Genomic DNA, 19334 nt, shown 5'->3' with positions numbered 1-19334 from the left:
ATCCTCAGTACTTTAGAATGTGGTCTTGTTTTGGAAATAGGGTCATTGCAGATGCAATTAGTTAAGGTGAGATCATACCAGAATAGGGTTAACCAACTGATGTCCTTCTAAGAAGAGGGGAGAGAAACACAGAAAGGAGAGTGCCATATGAAGACATGGAGAAACCTAGGGAGAAGATCATCATGAGATAACAGAGGCAGAGATTGGAGTGATGCTTCTACAAGCCAAGGATTACCAGGAATTGCCAATAACTGCCCGAAGCTAGGAGAGAAACATGAAACAGATTCTCAGAGCTCTCAGAAGGAACCAACCTTGCTGACACACTGATTTTGGATTTCCGGCCTTCAGAATTTTGAGAGAATACATTTCTGTGGTTTTGGGCTGTCCAGTTTGTGGAAATGATTTTGGAATTGGGCAATGAGTAGCCCCAGGAGAGCTGTTTGGGGCATGTTACCAGTGTCTGAAGCTCTGCAGAACTAGAACTACATTTTCTCTTCCTCCTCTGTAACCAGTTCTCTAGGTATGGCATAGCTTTCAAAAGTTCTCAAAACTCCTATCTTATTCAGACCACTTTCCCAGGACTATTGGAGCTACTCACTGTGTACCTGTGTCTCTAAGAGAATGCTAATCCCAGTGATTTCAGGGTGATTGGCCCATCCTATTTTTACTGTGACATTTTTGGTTATTATTCTAGCTTTAAAAATCAAACATTTAATCTTTGACTACTCTGGTAGGGCTGCTTGCTAACTATCCATCCAAATGATTTTACCTTTTGAGGGTTTGAGCAAGTCCCATGGCCTCCTACATTTCTTCAGGCACTATGCCCTCTGTAGAATGCTTCTTTTCTCTAACTGCTTCAGCCTTTATTACAAGTACCCCCAGGAGAGCCTGTTGGTTTATATTGTTCTCTAGTTATTATTGGGGATTAAGATTCTTGTCTTACAGCCAGTATAAGCTTTGACATTTTTATATTCCCAAGGTGCCTAGCACATTGTAAGGAACATATTGGTGCTCTTAGCTTGTTGGTTCTTGACCCTTTTGCCAGAACAGTTATTGTCAAAAATCAATGGAGAAAATTCTCTGGAGGTTTATTGATAGTGGTGGTGGGAGGGGGGTAGTTGAATAAAAGGGAAGAAAAGCATTACACCGGGCTGATGAGGCAGCTGTCTCTATGCTCCAAGTACTATCTCACCCTAGCCATTGACCAAAGGGCCTGAAATGATTACCATTAAAGTTACTTCTAATTATTTTTGAGAGATACTAACTTCTAACTGGTAAATAGAAGATCTAACTCATTGAAAAGCTGGAACAGGAGACATGCTATGAGTAAGTATTAACTCTTGTTCCATAGAGTCCTGTGGGAGTGGAATTGGGGAGAGAGGTTTCAGTCATGGGGAAGTAGATGTCTGGTAAAAATATTTTCCTTTGCTCCAGAAATTTGTTTTGAATGATAGGAAGTAGTTATGAGACAGCAAGGGAGAAAAGGGGTTAATCAGCAGGAAGATGTCAATAAATAGAATAAGATGTGGGAGAATAAATTTTGCCAATTTCTTAAGGTGGATCCATAGTGAGAGAATTGGGGTGTTCATCATGGGGATAATTTTCTTCCTCCATTGTTGTTCCTGGTAGTTCTGGCAGGAGAGCATGTATATCTAGATTCCTGCTTCATTTATGAAAGATATACATGTGAATACAGAAAATATACTGTGAATACATCTTAAGTTTTTTAAGAGCCTAGGAAGCTTTTCACAGAAGCAATTAAAAACATCTTCAGCTTTGATATACTCCTTTGCAATATTTTGGTTTTAAATCAGACATTTGAATCCTCTATAAAAATAGCAGGCAAATTTCACAAACACAAATATACATTTTATTTTTATTTATTTATTTATTTATTTTTTAAAAGATTTTATTTATTTGACAGAGAGAGACACAGTGAGAGAGGGAACACAAGCAGGGGGAGTGGGAGAGGGAGAAGCAGGCTTCCCGCGGAGCAGGGAGCCTGATGTGGGACTCGATCCCAGGACCCTGGGGTCATGACCTGAGCCGAAGGCAGTCGCTTAACCGACTGAGCCACCCAGGCGCCCCACAAACATACATTTTAAAGTCTAAATGTCATCAAATCATATTTAGAATAAATCAGGATTAGCTTCATTTTTAAGTAAAAAAAACTCAACCCTATACATTATGAATATATTTTGATTTAGAATTATTAAATGACTTTAAGCAAATCAAAGTATTTTTATACCAACATGAAACTTTACAATAAGAAATGTATTTTTGGTGTCAATGTTTTTCTTTGTGTTTAAATATGAAGGAAAATTAGATCTTTAAAACAACAGATAACCCTCAAAGTACTTCTTAACAAAGAAAATATCTCGTTATTTCAGGTGTGGATTCTAAGAAATAATCTTATGAGGTTAAGGACTCTGGAATTGAAGGCTTCTGACTTAAAGGGATTTTAGTGTTTGCCCAAGTCTCTGTTTTATGGAAACTGTGGTTAGAAACAGAATTACTCAAGCAAGATTGATAATCTGTAATTTGTAAACGTCAGACAGATAAAACTACTCTAAATTCTTGGAATAGCTATGGCAAGTAACAGAGCCTCTTTGACAGGCAATCATTTTATCCTGTTGATGTTCTGTTACCTAGTAAGCACCTTAACTGTTTTCCTAGATATTAGAAGAAACTAAAAAATAACACTGAACATTTCTTCGATGGTAGTATTCAACCATCAACTGAAAGAAAAAAGAAATTTTATTTGAAGACCTACCTTTAAAACCTCTTAGAGAACAGGGTCCAAGATAGCAGCATATGAAGACCCTGAAAACACCTCCTCCCATGGACACACTGAATCTATGCCTATGTATAGGGAATGCCTCTTGAAGAAGAACCAAAGCCTGAACAAACAGCTTTTACACAAGAAAGTTTTAACTTCTAAATATTAAAATTGAAATGACAAAAGTTAAGAATAAAGAGACAATCTTAAAGACAACAAGAGAAAAACAAGTAGTCATATACAAAGGAAACCTCATAAGACTGTCAGCTGATTTTTCAGCAGAAATTTGCAGGTCAGAAGGGAATGGTGGGATATATTTAAAGTGCTGAAAGGAGGATGAGCACTGAGTAATAATATGGGATTTTTGCATCATTGTATTGTATATCTGAAACTAATATAATGCTGTATGTTAACTACTCTGGAATTAAAGTAAAATTAAAACAAAATAAAAGGGGGAAAAAGTGCTGCAAGGAGAAAAATTATAACTAAGAATATTGTATTCAGCAAGGTCATTATTCAGAATTGAAGGAGAGAGAAATAATTTCCCAGAGAAGCAAAAACTAAAGGAGTTCATCACCACTAAACCATCCTTACAAGAAATGTTAGAGGGTCTTCTTTAAGCAGAAAAGAAAAGATCATACTAGAAATAAGAAAATACATGAAAGAAAAAAATCTCACTGGTAAAGGCAAATATATAGTAAAGACAGTTGCTCACCCATTTAAAAGTTAGCATAAAGGTTAAAAGACAAAAATAGTAAAATCAACTATAACTACACAAAGTACTTAAGAGATAAACAAAATAAAAAGATGTCAACTATGATGTTAAAAACATAAAATGGGGGGGAGTAAAAATGCAGTGCTTTTAGAATGTTATCAAACTTAAGCAACTATCAGCTTAAAATATATACGTCAATATATGAACCTCATGGTAAACACAAACCAAAAACCTGCAATAGATACATAAAAGAAATAAAGAGAAAGGAGCCCAAACATAACACTAATGAAAACCATCAAACCACAAGTACAGAGACCAAAAAGAGAAAGGAACAGAGAAGAACTACAAAAATGACCAGAAAACAATAACAAAATGGCAATAAGTATATACCTATCAAAAAGTACTTTAAATATAAATGGACTAAATTATCCAATCAAAAGACATATTGTGGCTGAATGCATTAAAAAAGGCAAAACCCATCTATATGCAGCCTATAAAAGACTCATTTCAGATCTAAAGTCACACACAGACTGAAAGTGAAGGGATGGAAAAAGATATTCCATGCAAACGGAAATGAAAAGAAAGCTAGGGTAACATTACTGACAGCAGAAAAAATAAAAACAAAGACAGGGATTAAAAAAAAAATACATTACCTAATGATAAGAGGTCAATCTAGGAAAAGCTGTAACATTTGTAAATACTTATGCACCCAAAACAGGGGCACCTACATGTATAAAGCAAATATTAACAGACCTAAAGAGAGAAATTGACAGTAATGTAATAATAGTAGGAGACTTTAATACCTTACTTACTTCAATAGATAGATCATCCAGACCAAAAAAAAATCAATAAGGAAACTTCAGCCTTAAATAACTCATTAGATCAGATGGACTTAATAGATATAAACAGAACATTTCATTTAAAAACAACATCCAGGGGCGCCTGGGTGGCTCAGGTGGTTAAGCGTCTGCCTTCAGCTCAGGTCATGATCCCAGGGTCATGGGATTGAGCCCCACATAGGGCTCCCTGCTCCACAGGAAGCCTGCTTCTCCCTTTCCCACTCCCCCTGCTTGTGTTCCCTCTCTTGCTGTCTCTCTCCCTCTCTGTCAATTAAATAAATAAAATCTTTTAAAAAATAAATAAAAACGACATCCACATTTAAAGAATACACATTCTTTTCAAGTGCACATAGAACATTCTGTGAGATAGATTATGTGTTAGGCACAAATCAAGCATCAGTAAATTCAAGAAGATTGAAATTATATCAGGCATCATTTCCAGTCACTACAGTATAAAACTAAAAATCAATTACAATAAGAAAACTGAAAGAAAATCCCACAAACAAATGGAAGCTAAATAACATGCTACTAAACAACCAATGGGTCAGCAACAACAGCAAAAAAATCAAAGAGAAAATTTAAAAAATACCTGGACACAAAATGAAACACAAAGTTCCAAACTCGATGAGAGACAAAGCAGTTCTAAGAGGGACATGCATAGTGACACAGACCTATCTCAAGAAACAAGAAACATTCCAAATAAACAATCTATCTTTACACTTAAGGGAATTATAAAAAGAAGAACAAAGCCCAAAGTTAGTGAAAAGAGGAAATAATAAAGATCAGAGAGGAAATACATGAAATAGAGACTTAAAAAAATAGGAAAAAAATCAATGAAACTAAAAGCTGGTTATTTGAAAAGGTAAACAAAATCAATAAACCTCTAGCCAGATTCATCAAGGAAAAAAAAGAGAGGGCCCAAATAAATATAATGAGAACTGAAAGAGAAGTTACAACTGACACCACAGAAATACAAAGGATCATAAGAGATAACTCTAGACAATTATATATCAACAAATTGAAAAACCTGAAGAAATGGATACATTTTAAGGAACACATAACCTTTTTTTTTAATTTATTTATTTGACAGGGGGAGACACACATAACCTTCCAAGACTGAATTGTGAAGAAACAGAAAATCTAAATAGACTGATTACAAGTAATGAAACAGAACTAGTAATTTAAAAACTCCCAAAAAACAAAAGTCCAGGACCAGATGGCTTCACAGCTGAATTCCTTCAAACATTTAAAGAAGTTAGTATCTATCCTTTTCAAATTCTTCCAAAAAATAGAAGATAGAGCACTTCCAAACTCACTTTAGGATGTCAGCATTACCCTGATACCAAAACCAGACAAGGACAGCATAAAAAAAAAAAAAAGAAAAGAAAATTACAAGCCAATATCCCTGATGAACACAGATGCAAAAATCCTCAACAAAATAATAGCAAACAGAATTCAATAATACATTAAAAGGATCATAGGCCATAATCAAGTGAGGTTTATTCAAGGTATATGACTATGCTTCAACATCTGCTAATCAACATGATATACCAAAATAACAAAGTGAAGGATAAAAATTATATGATCATCTCAATAGATGCAGATAAAGCATTTGACAAAATCAGCATTCATTTATGAGAAAAACTCTTAATAAAGTAGGTATAGAAAGACATTACCTCAACATAATAACAGCCATTTATGACAAACTGTAAGTTTTTCTGCTAAGATCAGGAACAAGACAAGGATGCCCACTCTAGCCACTTTTATTCAATAAACTATTGGAATTCCTAGGCACAGCAATTAGGTAAGAAATAGAAATAGAAGAAATAGAAAGCATCCAAATTGGAAAGGAAGAAGTAAAACTGTCACAATTTTCAGATGACATGATACCATATATAGAAGTACAAATTTAACCAAGGAGGTAAAAGACATATACTTTGACAACTATAAGACACTGATGAAAAAATTAAACATGACACAAATAAATGGAAAGATTTACTGTGCTTGTGGATTGGAAGAGTTAATATCGTTAAAATGTCCTTACTACCCAAAACAACCCATAGATTCAATGCAAAATCCCATGAAAATGTCAGTGGAATTTTTTTTTTTATTTTACAAAACTAGAGCAAATAATCCTAAAATTTGTATGGAACCATGAAAGACCCTGAATAGCTAAAACAATTTTGAGAGAGGACACACCTAGAGTCATCATGCTCCTGGATTTCAAACTGTATGACAAAGCTATAGTAATCAAGACAGTATGGTAATGGCACAAAAACAGACAGAATGGAATAGACAAGAGAGCCTAGAAATAAACCCACACATATATGGTCAATTAATTTATGACAAAGGATGCAAGAAGATAGTCTCTTCAATAAATGGTGTTGGGAAAACTGGACAAATAAATGGAAAAGAATGAAACTGGACCACTATTATACTGTATACCAAAATAAATTCAAGTGGGCAGTGAACTATTTGACATCAGTCAGCAATATTATTTTAGACCAGTTTCCTAGGCAAGGGCAACAAAGGCTAAAATAAACAAATGAGACTATATTAATCTAAAAAACTTGCACAGTGAAAGAAACCGTCAACAAAATGTAAAGGCAATATACTGAATGAGAGATGATATTTGGAAATCATATAAGGAGTTAATATCCAAAATATGTAAAGAACTTACACAACTTAATATAAAAAAAAAAAAAAAAAAAAACCCAAGTAAAAAATGGATAGGCGACTTCAATAGATATTTTTCCAAAGAAGACTTACAGATAGCCAGCAGGCATGTGAAAAGATGCTCAATATCACTTGCAATAAGGAAACTGCAAATGTGGGGTACCTGGGGGGCTCAATCAGTTAAGTATCTGCCTTCAGCTCAGGTCATGATCCTGGAGTCCTGGGATCAAGTCTTGCATTGGGCTCCCTGCTCAGTGGGAAGTCTGCTTCTCCCTCTTCCTCTGCTGCTTGCTCTCTCTCCGTCAAATAAAAAAATAAAAATTATTTTTTTTTTTAAAAAGGGAAACTGCAAATAAAAACCACAGTGAGATATCATCTCATATCAGCCAGATTAGCCATTATCAAAAAGACAAAAAATAACAAGTGTTGGCGAGGATGTGGAGAAAAGGAAACCCTCGTGCACTGTTGGTGAGAATGCAAACTGGTGCAGCCACTGTGGAAAATCATACGGAAGTTTCTTTAAAAATTAAAAATAGAACTACTATACAATACAGCAATTCCACTTTGGGATATTTATCTGAAGATAACAAAAAACATCAACTTGAAGATATATATGCACCCCTATGTTTATTGCAGCATTATTTTCACCCGCCAAGGTATGGAAGCAACCTAAGTGTCCATCGATAGATGAATGGGTAAAGAAGATGTGGTGCACATTTACAAGGGAATATTAACAGTCATAAAAGATAATGAAATCTTGCCATTTCTGACAAACTGGAGGGATCTAGAAGGTGTTACGCTAAGTGAAGTAAGTCAGATAGGGAAAGACAAATTCTGTATGATTTCATATATATGTGGAATCCCAAAAAAACAAATGAGCAAACCAAATAAAACAGAAAAGGACTCTTAGATACAGGAAACAAACTGTTGGTGACCAGAGAGAGGAGAGAGGGGTCAGAAATGGGCAAAAGAGGTAAAAGGAATCATGAGGTACAAAGTTCCAGTTATAAAATAAATAAATCATGGAGATGCAATACACAGCCTAGGGAATATCGTACTAAATCTGTATGGTGACAGGTGGTAACTAGGGTTATCGTGGGGATCATTTTGTAATGTATAAAAATATCAAATCACTATGATGTATACCTGAGATTAATAGGATATGGTACGTCAATTATACCTAAGACTTCTTTAATGAGGATCTAAGTCTAAAAATACAGTATAGAAGATCACTAAAAAAATTAATGTGCCTTGCTTCAGCAATGATAAAATATGATGTAAATGCGTAATAGAGAGACACAGTACGTAGTGGCTTCAGCCCCTTTGCTAATGTTAAACTGCTGATGTTAAGCTGGCATGCCATTTCACTCCTAAGGAAGGCAGTTCACTGGAAGAATCCCTCTCGGCTATTGTGTAAGCCTAATACAATTCTTTCTGTTTTCTTGACATTTGCTTTTGACAACCCACCCAAGTTCTTGTCTTGTTTAGGATCCCCGTGGAGTCAGTCTGAAGGCAGAATGAAAGGAGAAAGGAGTCCAGTTGTTAGGCAATGGCCAATATAGATGACCTATATTCCGGCTCCCAGCGGTTAGGCCTATAAACCCGGAGTGGGTCTGTGTAGGTCGTTGCAAGGAGTGCAAGACATAGAACTTGTCTGCGAGAAAATAATTTTCAAGAGGCTTTGGGAATAGTTACTCTTACTGAAAGAAAGAAGCTATTTCTGAAGGAAAGAAGAGAGAAACCTTTAGAAATAAAGTGTAAACTCCCTCCTATGCGTTTAGACACTAAAGTCTGCAGGTAAACAAGGCAGCAGGGAACATTTGCGCGCAGGGCGAGGAGAGAGGTGGGCCGGGGAAGATTACCACTTGTTACAGCACTTGACATTAATTAAACCTGCTTTAAATAAAGGTGTTAGATTATTTTTCTATTGCATGCAATATTTACATTAATTATACCAAATGCTAAAACTGTTTTCTATAACCAAGTCATCTGCATTCTTAATAAATTCATGCATTTTGGAAACCAAAAGGATATGCTAGGAGAGGATTCCAGCATGCTGTACTCTATGCATGTGAAATTAAAATGCTCTGCTCCAGAGAGCTGGTCCTTCGTTTCCACATCAGATACTGCTCTTTCTTCCTCCCCTGTGGAATCATTAGTGAGCAAAATTCCCCTATAGCACACTGGGGTAAGGACTCATCTATTCTCTCAGCTTATGGTCTGAAATGGTATTTCCTGGGGCTGAAACTCTGACCAAGGGCTGTTTGGTTTACAAAAACAGAAGGGGGCTCTGGCAGTTTCCTTCCTGTTTCTTATTGGCCTGCTGTATCTATTGATTTCCAGTGCTTCTAATAATAAGCTGGCTAAGATGGCAATAGATGGCATTCCATAGAAACCCATGTTTTTCCACTCCCTCCTCCATCCAGATGCATAGACCTGCTTCTGGTCCCTTGTACCCACCTTGTTCCTTCTCTGCATAGATCTTTGCACATGCCAATTGCTTAAACTGGAAGACTAGTCTTTCACACTTTGCCTAGTTACCTCAATTCTCCTCCCACAGACCCATTAACTTCTTTTACAGGACACAGAGCAATGACAATTATACATTTGTGGTGTGATTATTTGACCAACCTAATTCTCCTATTAAAATATGAGCCTTAAGGGACAGAGGTATATGTCTTTTGGTCTGCCAATGCATCAGGGCCTCTCACTGATCCCAGAGGCCCCTGGCATGGAGAAGGTATATAAAAATATGTGTGGATTAATGGAATAGATGAATAAATAGAGTGAATGAATTAATGAAAATAAAAACCATAAGTGTTGTATCCATATTTTGTCTCAAATTGCCCTTCTGCTTATAATACCCTCTGGCTTTCAATCTTTTCATTACCTTCTTCCCATAATTTGAGAGATGTCAAATCCCAACTCCTGCATGAAGTAATTTTTAGCTATTAAATCCTCACCAAATCCTTTTTTCCTCCAAATGTCACACATTATGAATATACATGGAATTGCATTTTATGGTAGTTTTTTCTCCCACATCTGTAAATGCTTAAATTATGAGAATAAAAATATAAAATTAAATATTAAAACTGTGTAAAGCTTAAGTGATTTAATTCTTCCCTTCATTGGGTATGTATCATGATGTTAACACTATACTCCTGTGTGATTGCATGGGGAGGGGAGCAGATCAATCTCTGCTTCAGTATTGTTTAGTTCTTTCAAGTCTCACTGACTATTCTCTGTTCCCAACTCCTTTCTATCCTCCATCCCTTAACACAAACACTCAAAATCTAGTTTCCACCTTTCCCTGCTTTTCTTTCTGCCCCAAAATGTTGACACCCTGAAACTCCATCACTCATACTCTCTTGCTACCTGGATTCCAGCTGGATTTGACCAGCAGGATGCACAAGCAGAGGAGAAGAGGAGAGATATTAGGGTATGTCTTCCCGATCTTGGCCCACATTTGGCTTTGTCTCTGGAAGTGGCTACCATCTCTTTTTGATTACCACATCTATTGTGTGGCCCATTTCCACAGCTTCAGTACTTACTGGGGTCCAATAATACTGTTTGCTCTCTTTAACCCTTTATTCCTAAGGGTGGCAATGGCTTTCTGATCTTGGTGATCTTTGAGCATCTCAAGTTCTTTGTCCATTCCTTTAGCACTGTTCATACCTCTGTAAATATTCTTTTATTTAAAATATTTTGAATCATTGAAGTTGGATTCTGTTTATTGATAAGGATACTGCAGCAGTCATGGGGGCATCCCCTTGCAGGGGATAGTCTGCAATTAGTGACTAGTCAAGCATGGTACCAAGTCCCAAATCCCTTTCTTTGTTTATTTTTTTATTTTATTTTATTTTTTTAAGATTTTATTTATTTATCTGAGAGAGAGAAAGAGCACAAGAGGGGGGAGCGGGAGAGGGAGAAGCAGACTCCCCGCTGAGCAGGGAGCCTGATGAGGGACTCGATCCCGGGACTCCAGGATCATGACCTGAGCCGAAGGCAGTCGCTTAACCAACTGAGCCACCCAGGCGCCCCCAAATCCCTTTCTTTGATTCAGGACAACTCTGACGGGCCATTCTAATTTCAGATGTCCCCAGAGAATCTACTGAGAACTCTGCAACAGCATTGCTATTCAATCTTTCCCTCTGTCAAATTCTGCTTCTTTCTCTCCTTTATAAGTGTTGAGGTGAAGAGCTCTCCACTCTGAAAACCATGCATTATACTCTTTTGGGGATTGGCTTGCCCTAAGAGGCCACACAGAGATGTTCCATACATCACACTTCTTGAGAGGAAATGATAAAATCATGGGCTGATTGGGTCAGCAAATGGTCTTAATACCTATTCTTGATCATCAAATACTTCATGTAGAAAGATTGACATGAAATTACATAACTTGTTGCACAATTTATTATACATAGGGAATAACTGATCATTCTAAAGTTCCCTAGTCTTTCAGAGTGAAAAACACACCCTACTGGTAACTCAAGTTTTCATTTTATTGTTTAGCACTAGTACCTAAAGAAAATTCAAATGTGATGGTTCATTTATCCTTTGAATGCTTTGCAGTCCAACATTGTTCTGATGTCTGCTTCTTTTTTGAGTTAGTGATCCTAACAATATTATTGATTTGAGTGGGAGGGCACTAACAAAATAAAATATTATATCTAAAAATTATAAAATGTTGGGCGCCTGGGTGGCTCAGTTGGTTAAGCAACTGCCTTCGGCTCAGGTCATGATCCTGGAGTCCCGGGATCGAGTCCCGCATCGGGCTCCCTGCTCAGCAGGGAGTCTGCTTCTCCCTCTGACCCTCCCCCCTCTCATGTGCTCTCTCTCTCTCATTCTCTCTCTCAAATAAATAAATAAAATCTTTAACAAAAAAAATTATAAAATGTTAGAGCTAAAAGGAACCTTCAAAATAATAAAAACTGGAATCGTTCTAGTAAAACAGCTATGCTACAACTGTCACAGTGCTTTTTCTAGCTCAGACATCATTCATTTTTATAAGAACATCTGTCTCCAAAATAAATTCTTCTCAGATAATTTTGGGGTCTTTTCAGAAATAGCTCACATGGGTTTTGTGAAAAACCTTCTCTTGGCTTTGCCACGGCACCAGACATTTCCTTCTCTCCTCCTATCTCATCTTGGAGCCCAAAGCGGAAGCTTTGAAGCATTGCTTGTCTTACCACCAAAGATGCCCTCCAAAGACAATGCTGCTTATGCTGGTGTTTATTAAAATTGACTCCACTTCTGGCTCTGCCTGTGATGGCAGACTAGTGTCTTCCAGAGAACCCATTATCTGCATGCAGAGTAGCAGATGAAAGCTGCTTGCACAATGCTAACCCACTACTGTAGAGTCTATATTTTTAAATCTTTTATTACATGCCGCTTGTTCTAGAGCTCAAAAAGTAGTTCAAGAAAACTGGGGTAGGAAGACTCTGAAGGATTTTTACAAGTTGTCCTGAGAATCCCTGTTCCCCACAATGTTGGCCCTTGACATGGGACCTAATTAATATGTTTGGCTTTTTATCATCTTGTCATAAAGTAAGCATAGTGTAGTAGCAGGGAGGAGGGACATAGATTTAAACCATTTGTGAGTTTGAGAACTGCTTTTCTACTGACTCACTACCTATGTTTGGATAAGTTAAAAAAATCTCTCAGAGGCTCAGTTTCCTCATCTGTAGAGTGGACAAAATAGCTGTGAGCATTAAGTGGTATGTTGTGTTGTTTCCCAAAACCTTAATTTAGTGAGTCACTAAAATAACACAAAAACATGGGAGAAGAGAGAGAAACAAAGCTTAGCCAAGTAAGATCATCTACTACTGCCTCAATTTCATGAGTGAAATCATGTTTTAACACCAAACACATAGAATATAGAATTGGCAATTTTATACAGCTCTCTTTCTGTCATATGTTTATATATCTATCTTTATATAGTCATGTATAGTTATATTACGCCCTTCGGTGTGGTATTCTTTGGAACATGTTCTGGTCCTTTTCAGAGAGAGGATCTTCATAAACCCCATGTCTCCTTCTTAGAATGGTGTTTTCACTTTGCCAAGACCTGTGAGTTTCTATATCTCCTGAGATATCCTGAGTTTGAGGTTTTTCCCAAACCAGCCCTGAACAACTCTACTTTATCCTAACTAGCCTCAGACCTTCCAAGATTGGGGATTAAACTTAACCCAGAAGTCACAGTCAGAATGAGTGCCTGAATATGCTGACTACTCTAAATTCTAAGATTTAAATAATTGTTTCAGATTCTGTATATGGTAACTAATTTCATCATATGCCTTACCACAGTGACAGTGATGTAAGACTCTACATAACAAAATGAAAGAAAGACCATTTTAGAACTAGATAGATAAAAAGCTTAATGTTATTTAGGGCATAAATCATAGGTGTGGTCTAGATATTGATAATGCATCAATTTATTTTCTAATAAATAAAAATTCTTAGAGGTGATGGTTAGAGTGCTTTTCATCTTGAGAGCATTTTATGAACATTGACTAATTTATCATTATTTACAAGCCAATTAATTTTCACTACCCTGAGGTAGGAAATGTAATTATGCCAGACTGGCAGATGGGAAAAAAGAAATTGGGGAGAGAATCAAAAAATAATTATGAGTTTAATAGTCCTGAATTAAATGGATATTTACTGTTCAATTTAAATGCCATAAAACAATGTGCAGTGGATATTTTGGTAAGACACTTTTACTAAATACTTTTAGGTCACTCATGCACTTACTCTTAATTTCACTTCCTCCCTCCCTCATTCATTTATTTACTGAATTCATCCATTTAAAAATGTTTATTGAGGTAAGTACTAAAAATATAAACTTAAGTAAGATACATTAGCAGTTCTTAAGAAGTTTATGGTCCCCTAAAAGAAAAAACATGTAAGCAGATAATGGCACAGTGGTGTTATAGGGACACATATTGCTTTCACTGGATCTTGAAAGATGATATTTATTATACAGACATGCTGGCAGAAGACAGAAGAAACACTATACTTGAAATCCCAGATGCATGAAAGAGCATAGGATTTGAAGGGAACACGAGCAATTCTTTTTTTTTTTTTTAAGATTTTTTTTTAATTTATTTATTTAACAGAGATAGAGAGAGAGCATAAGTAGGCAGAGCGGCAGACAGCGGGAGAGGGAGAAGCAGGCTCTCCACCGAGCAGGGAGCCTGATGTGGGGCTCGATCCCAGGACCCTGGGAGCATGACCCAAGCCGAAGGCAGTCGTTTAACCGACTGAGCCACCCAGGTGCCCCCAATTCTTAAAGGTTGTAATATAGGTATAGATTGAAGGTACAGGAGAGTATGAAGTCAGAAAATAGGAACAAGATCATGGTACCATGTGTGTTAGACATTAACCCAGAGGACATCAGAGGTCTTGTTAAAATTATTTTTTCAGAGTCACTCTTCAGAAATTTGGGTTCAATAGTCTGAAGTAGGATCTGGGTATCTATATTTTCAATAAGCATCACAGATTCTTCAGATGCAGATCTTTGGCTATGTTTTGAGAAAATGATGTAGGTAATGATGAACTATTGAAGGGACTTCAGTAAGAAAACAATACAATCAGATTTATATTTTAGAAGAGCAAGTCTGATATAATGTGGGGAGTGGATTTGAGGAGACTAGAGGTGAAGCAAAAGTTGGGAGAGAAGACAGAATTCTATTTCAATTGTTCAAAAAGAAAAAAGGAAAGTTTGATCTAAAGTAGTTAAGAGGGTTTAGAAAGGAAAGATTACTTTGAGGGATAATTAGGGAAAGGGCTAGGGATTGACTTAAGGTAAGGGGATGAAGAGAGGAGAGTTTAAGATTACTCCTAAATTGTTTAAACACAGTTCTGAGTGGTTCTGGAATCACAGAGTAGTTCTGGAAGGAGAGAACATCTCTGGTTACACATAGGGCTTCATTAGTATGTGCTTGAAGGAAAGAAATTTGATGTTCAAATCTTAGACATTGGGGAGAGTATGTGCTATGGTGAGGGCTGTGAATTGTGTAAGACTGATGAATCACAGACCTGTACCTCTGAAACAAATAATACATTATATGTTAAAAAAAAAAAAAAGAAGGTAGTAGGAAGGGAAAAATGAAGTGGGGGGAATCAGAGCGGGAGATGAACCATGAGAGACTATGGACTCTGAGAAACAAACTGAGCATTCTAGAGGGGAGGGGGTGGGGGGATGGTTTAGCCTGGTGATAGGTATTAAAGAGGGCATGTATTGAATGGAGCACTGGGTGTTATACACAAACAATGAATCATGGAACACTACATCAAAAACTAATGATGTAATTTTTGGTGATTAACATAACATAATAAAATAAAATTAAAAAAAAAACTTAGATACGTGTATGGTCTGTGTGGCTACAATGGTCTGTAATTCCATTTGAATAATGAGACAGATGAAGCCATTTTATTTGTTGGATTATAAAAAGGAGAGACCATAGAGAGAACTGTTAGTTGGCTATTAGGATTATCAGTGAAGTAATGACCATAATCATTGTAATAAACCATAGGAAGGGAGTCAAATGTTAGAAATATTTCAAAAGAAGACAGGATTTTGTGACTAGTTAGATACGGTTGATTAGGGAGATGAAAGATAAAATTAACATTTCAGGGCAGATATTAAGAAGTTGGAGGTGATGATGAACTAGAGTAATTGGTAAGGAGAATGAGTTAAGGGGTGAGTGACCAACTGAATTTACTTTTGAAAATAATTATGTTGGGATGATCGTGGGATATTTATTTTATTTTATTTTATTTTTAGATTTTATTTATTTATTTGAGAGAGAGAATGAGACAGAGAGAGAGCATGAGAGGGGGGAGGGTCAGAGAGAGAAGCAAACTCCCTGCCGAGCAGGGAGCCCAATGTGGGACTCAATCCGGGACTCCAGGATCATGACCTGAGCCGAAGGCAGTCGCCCAACCAACTGAGCCACCCAAGCGCCCCGATCGTGGGATATTTAAGGGGATGAGGAATCAATAGGCATTTGACACTACTGAACTGGATTTGGTGAAAGGCTTATGTAGACTGAGCAGCCTCAACCCATAATAGTGATACTGCCTCAGGATGAGAAAGAAAAATTACCATCAGTTATTGTATGGTGGCCAGTTAGTTTACTAGAGGACACTGCTATTTACAGCATTGGGAAAGTTGCTTCATTTTTATCTCCTTCCAGTTGTTGAAATAAGAATAGCATAGAATATTAATCAAGAACATGTGTGTAGGATAGTCCAAGATGGTGGAGGAGTAGGAGACCTTAGTTTTGTGTGGTCTTAGTAATTCAACTAGATAGCTATTAAATCATTCTGAACACCTGAAAACTCAACTAGACATCTAAGAAGAGAATTGCTGCAATTCTACAAATAAAAAAGAGACCACTTTCTGCAAGTAGGAGGTGCAGAGAAGTGAATCTGAGGTGACATATAGGAAGATAAACCGGGGGGGAGGGAGCCTCCATAAGCTGTCACCAGAAAGCAATATAGCAGTGGAGAGCAAAATCAGAACTCACAGAAGTCTGTTCCAGTGAGGGTCATCCCTGCCTGAAAGGTGCTCAGGTGGCAAAGCAGGGCAGAATCCTAGGTGGGACAGTGTGGTCTCAGGATACCTGAGGTCACAGAAATAATGAGGAGTGTCTGAGTGCGGTAAAGTTCCCAAGCATCAGAGTAGGGAAGCTGGCTGCAATCAGTGAGCCCAGGAGTGGGCTCTCAGCTCAGGGTTGCCATAAACCTTGAACCGCAACATGGGCTGGTGACTGCTCTCTGAGCAGGGGCCCAGTGAGTGGCAGAACCAGCGAGATCCTCCTTCCTCCCCCAGGAGGAGTGGCACAGGAGCAGTCGCAGGAGTCTGCAGGGTTTGAAGACTCAAAAGAGGGTCACGTGCCTGAGATGGAAATGCTCAGTCACAGGCCAGGTGAGCCGGAGTGTGGTCAGAGACAGGTAAACAGGAATAATTGACTGCTTTTCCCTGAGGGTGCACTGAGGAGTGGGGTCCCAAGTTTCGGCACTAGGGCTGGAGACTGGGAGGCAGCCATTTTCATTCTCATCCTCTAAAGTGGCATGGAAAGCCTTCAGGGAAGAAAATTCACATACAGCAATCCAGAGCCACTTACTTAGCCTGGCCACCTGGCAAGGGCAGTGCAATTCTGCCTGGGGCAAAGACACCTGAGAACCAGTGCAACAGGCCCCTCCCCCAGAAGATTAGCAAGAGCATCCAGCTAAGACCAAGTTTAACTATCACACACAACTGCAAGACTCCAGCAGTAGGGGAAAATAGTATAAGAATTCATGTTTTTTTCCCCACAATTCTTCAGTCTTTCAATTTTAATTTTTTTCTCTTTCCTTTTTCAACCAATTGATTTTACCAACTTTTTAAAAAAACTTTAAAATTTTCATCTTTACAGTTACATTCTATCGTTTCACCATATTTGATTTTATTTTTGTGTATATAAAAGTTTTCTTTCTTTACAATTTTGGGATGCAGTTTCTTCTAACAAGCAGACCAAAATACACCCAGAATCTAGTATATTTCTCTGTTCTCCTCACCTGTCTAATCATATTCTCACTTACCTCCCCCTCCTCCTCCTTATTCTTCTTCCTCTTCATCTTTTTGTTGTTGTTGTTGTTGTTGTTAAGTCTTTTTTAAATGTTCAACTTTAGAGTTACATAATACACTCAGGATACAGTGTATTGCTCTGTTCTGTTCACCAGTCTGTTTATATTCCTTTTTTTTTGTCTTTTAATTTTCATTTTCACAGTTACATTCTATCCTTTCATTGTATTTAATTTTATTTTTGTACATATATTTTTTTCTTTATAATTTTGGGACCTAGTTTTCTGACAAACAGACCAAAATACACACAGGATCCAGTGTATTGTTCTGTTCACCTATCTGATTCTATTCTCTCTCTCTTTTTAAATTAAATTAAATTTTTTTTGTTTGTTTCAGGTCTCTTCTGATTTCTTTAGTGTATATTTTTCTGGGGTCATTGTTGCCATTTCAGTATCTTGTTCTCTTGTTCATCTATGCTTCTCTTGAATGACAAGATGGAAAAACTCACCCCAAAAAAGAAAACAGGAGGCAGTACTGACTGCCAGGGACCTAATCAGTATGGACGTAAATAAGATGTCAGAACTAGAGCTCAGAATAATGATTATTAAGATAGTAGCTGGGCTTGAAAAAAGCATAGAAGACACTAGAGGATTCCTTTCTAGAGAAATAAAAGAACTAAAATCTAATCAAGTAGAAATAAAAAAAAGGCTATTAATGAGATGCAATAAGAAATGGAGGCTCTAACTACTAGGATAAATGAGGCAGAAAAGAGACTAGTGATATAGAAGACAAAATGATGGAGAATAAAGAAGCTGAGAAAAAGAGAGATAAACAACTACTAGATCACAAAGGGTGAATTTGAGAGATAAGTGATACCATAAAGCAAACCAATATTAGAAAAATTGGGATCCAGAAAAAGAGGAAATGGGAGAGCTATACTGGAGCAAATTATAGCAGAGAACTTCCCTAATCTGGGGAAGGAAACAGGCATTCAAGTCCAGGAGGCACAGAGAACCCCCTTCAAAATCAGTAAAAAATAGGTCAACACTGCAACATATAATAGTGAAGCTTGCAAATCTCAGAGACAAAGAGAAAATCCTGAAAGCAGCTAGGGACAAGAGGTCCATAACTTACCAGGGCAGAAACATTAGACTGGCAGCAGTCCTATACACAGAGACCTGGCAGGCCAGGAAGGACTGACATGATGTATTCAGGGTGCTAAATGAGAAAAACATACAGCCAAGAATACTTTATCCAGCAAGACTGTCATTCAGAATGGAAGGAGAGTTAAAGAGCTTCCAGGACAAACAGAAACTAAAGGAATTTGGGATCACTAAACCAGCCCTATGAGAAATATTGAAAGGGATCCTCTAAGCAAAGGGAGAGCCCAAAAGTAACATAGACCAGAAAGGAATAGAGACAATATACAGTAACAGTCACCTTACAGGCAATACAATGGCACTAAATTCATATCTTTCAATAGTTACTCTGAATATAAATGGGCTAAATTCCTCAATCAAAAGACACAGAGTATCAGATTGGATAAAAAAGTAAGACCCATCAATATGCTGTCTGCAAGAGACTCATTTTAGACCCAAAGACATCTCCAGATTGAAAATGAGGGGGTGGAAAACCATTTATCATGCTAATGGACATCAAAAGAAAGCTGGGGTGGCAATCCTTATATCAGACAATTTAGATTTTAAGCCAAAAACTATAGTAAGAGATGAGGAAGGACACCATATCATAATT

At 37.3% G+C, this 19334-nt stretch overlaps 1 pseudogene; it reads right to left on the bottom strand.

The window, feature by feature from the left end:
• LOC118009798 overlaps positions 1-10682 on the bottom strand; it is an 83914-nt pseudogene extending 73232 nt beyond the window's left edge.
• Positions 10683-19334: the final 8652 nt, after the last annotated feature.

Source organism: Mirounga leonina, unplaced genomic scaffold, assembly GCF_011800145.1.
Source record: "Mirounga leonina isolate KUSES-001 unplaced genomic scaffold, KU_Mleo_1.0 Mir_128, whole genome shotgun sequence".
Taxonomy (NCBI): Eukaryota; Metazoa; Chordata; class Mammalia; order Carnivora; family Phocidae; genus Mirounga; species Mirounga leonina.
Note: the sequence above shows the minus strand (reverse complement) of the source record. Positions and strands in the feature narration are given on the sequence as shown.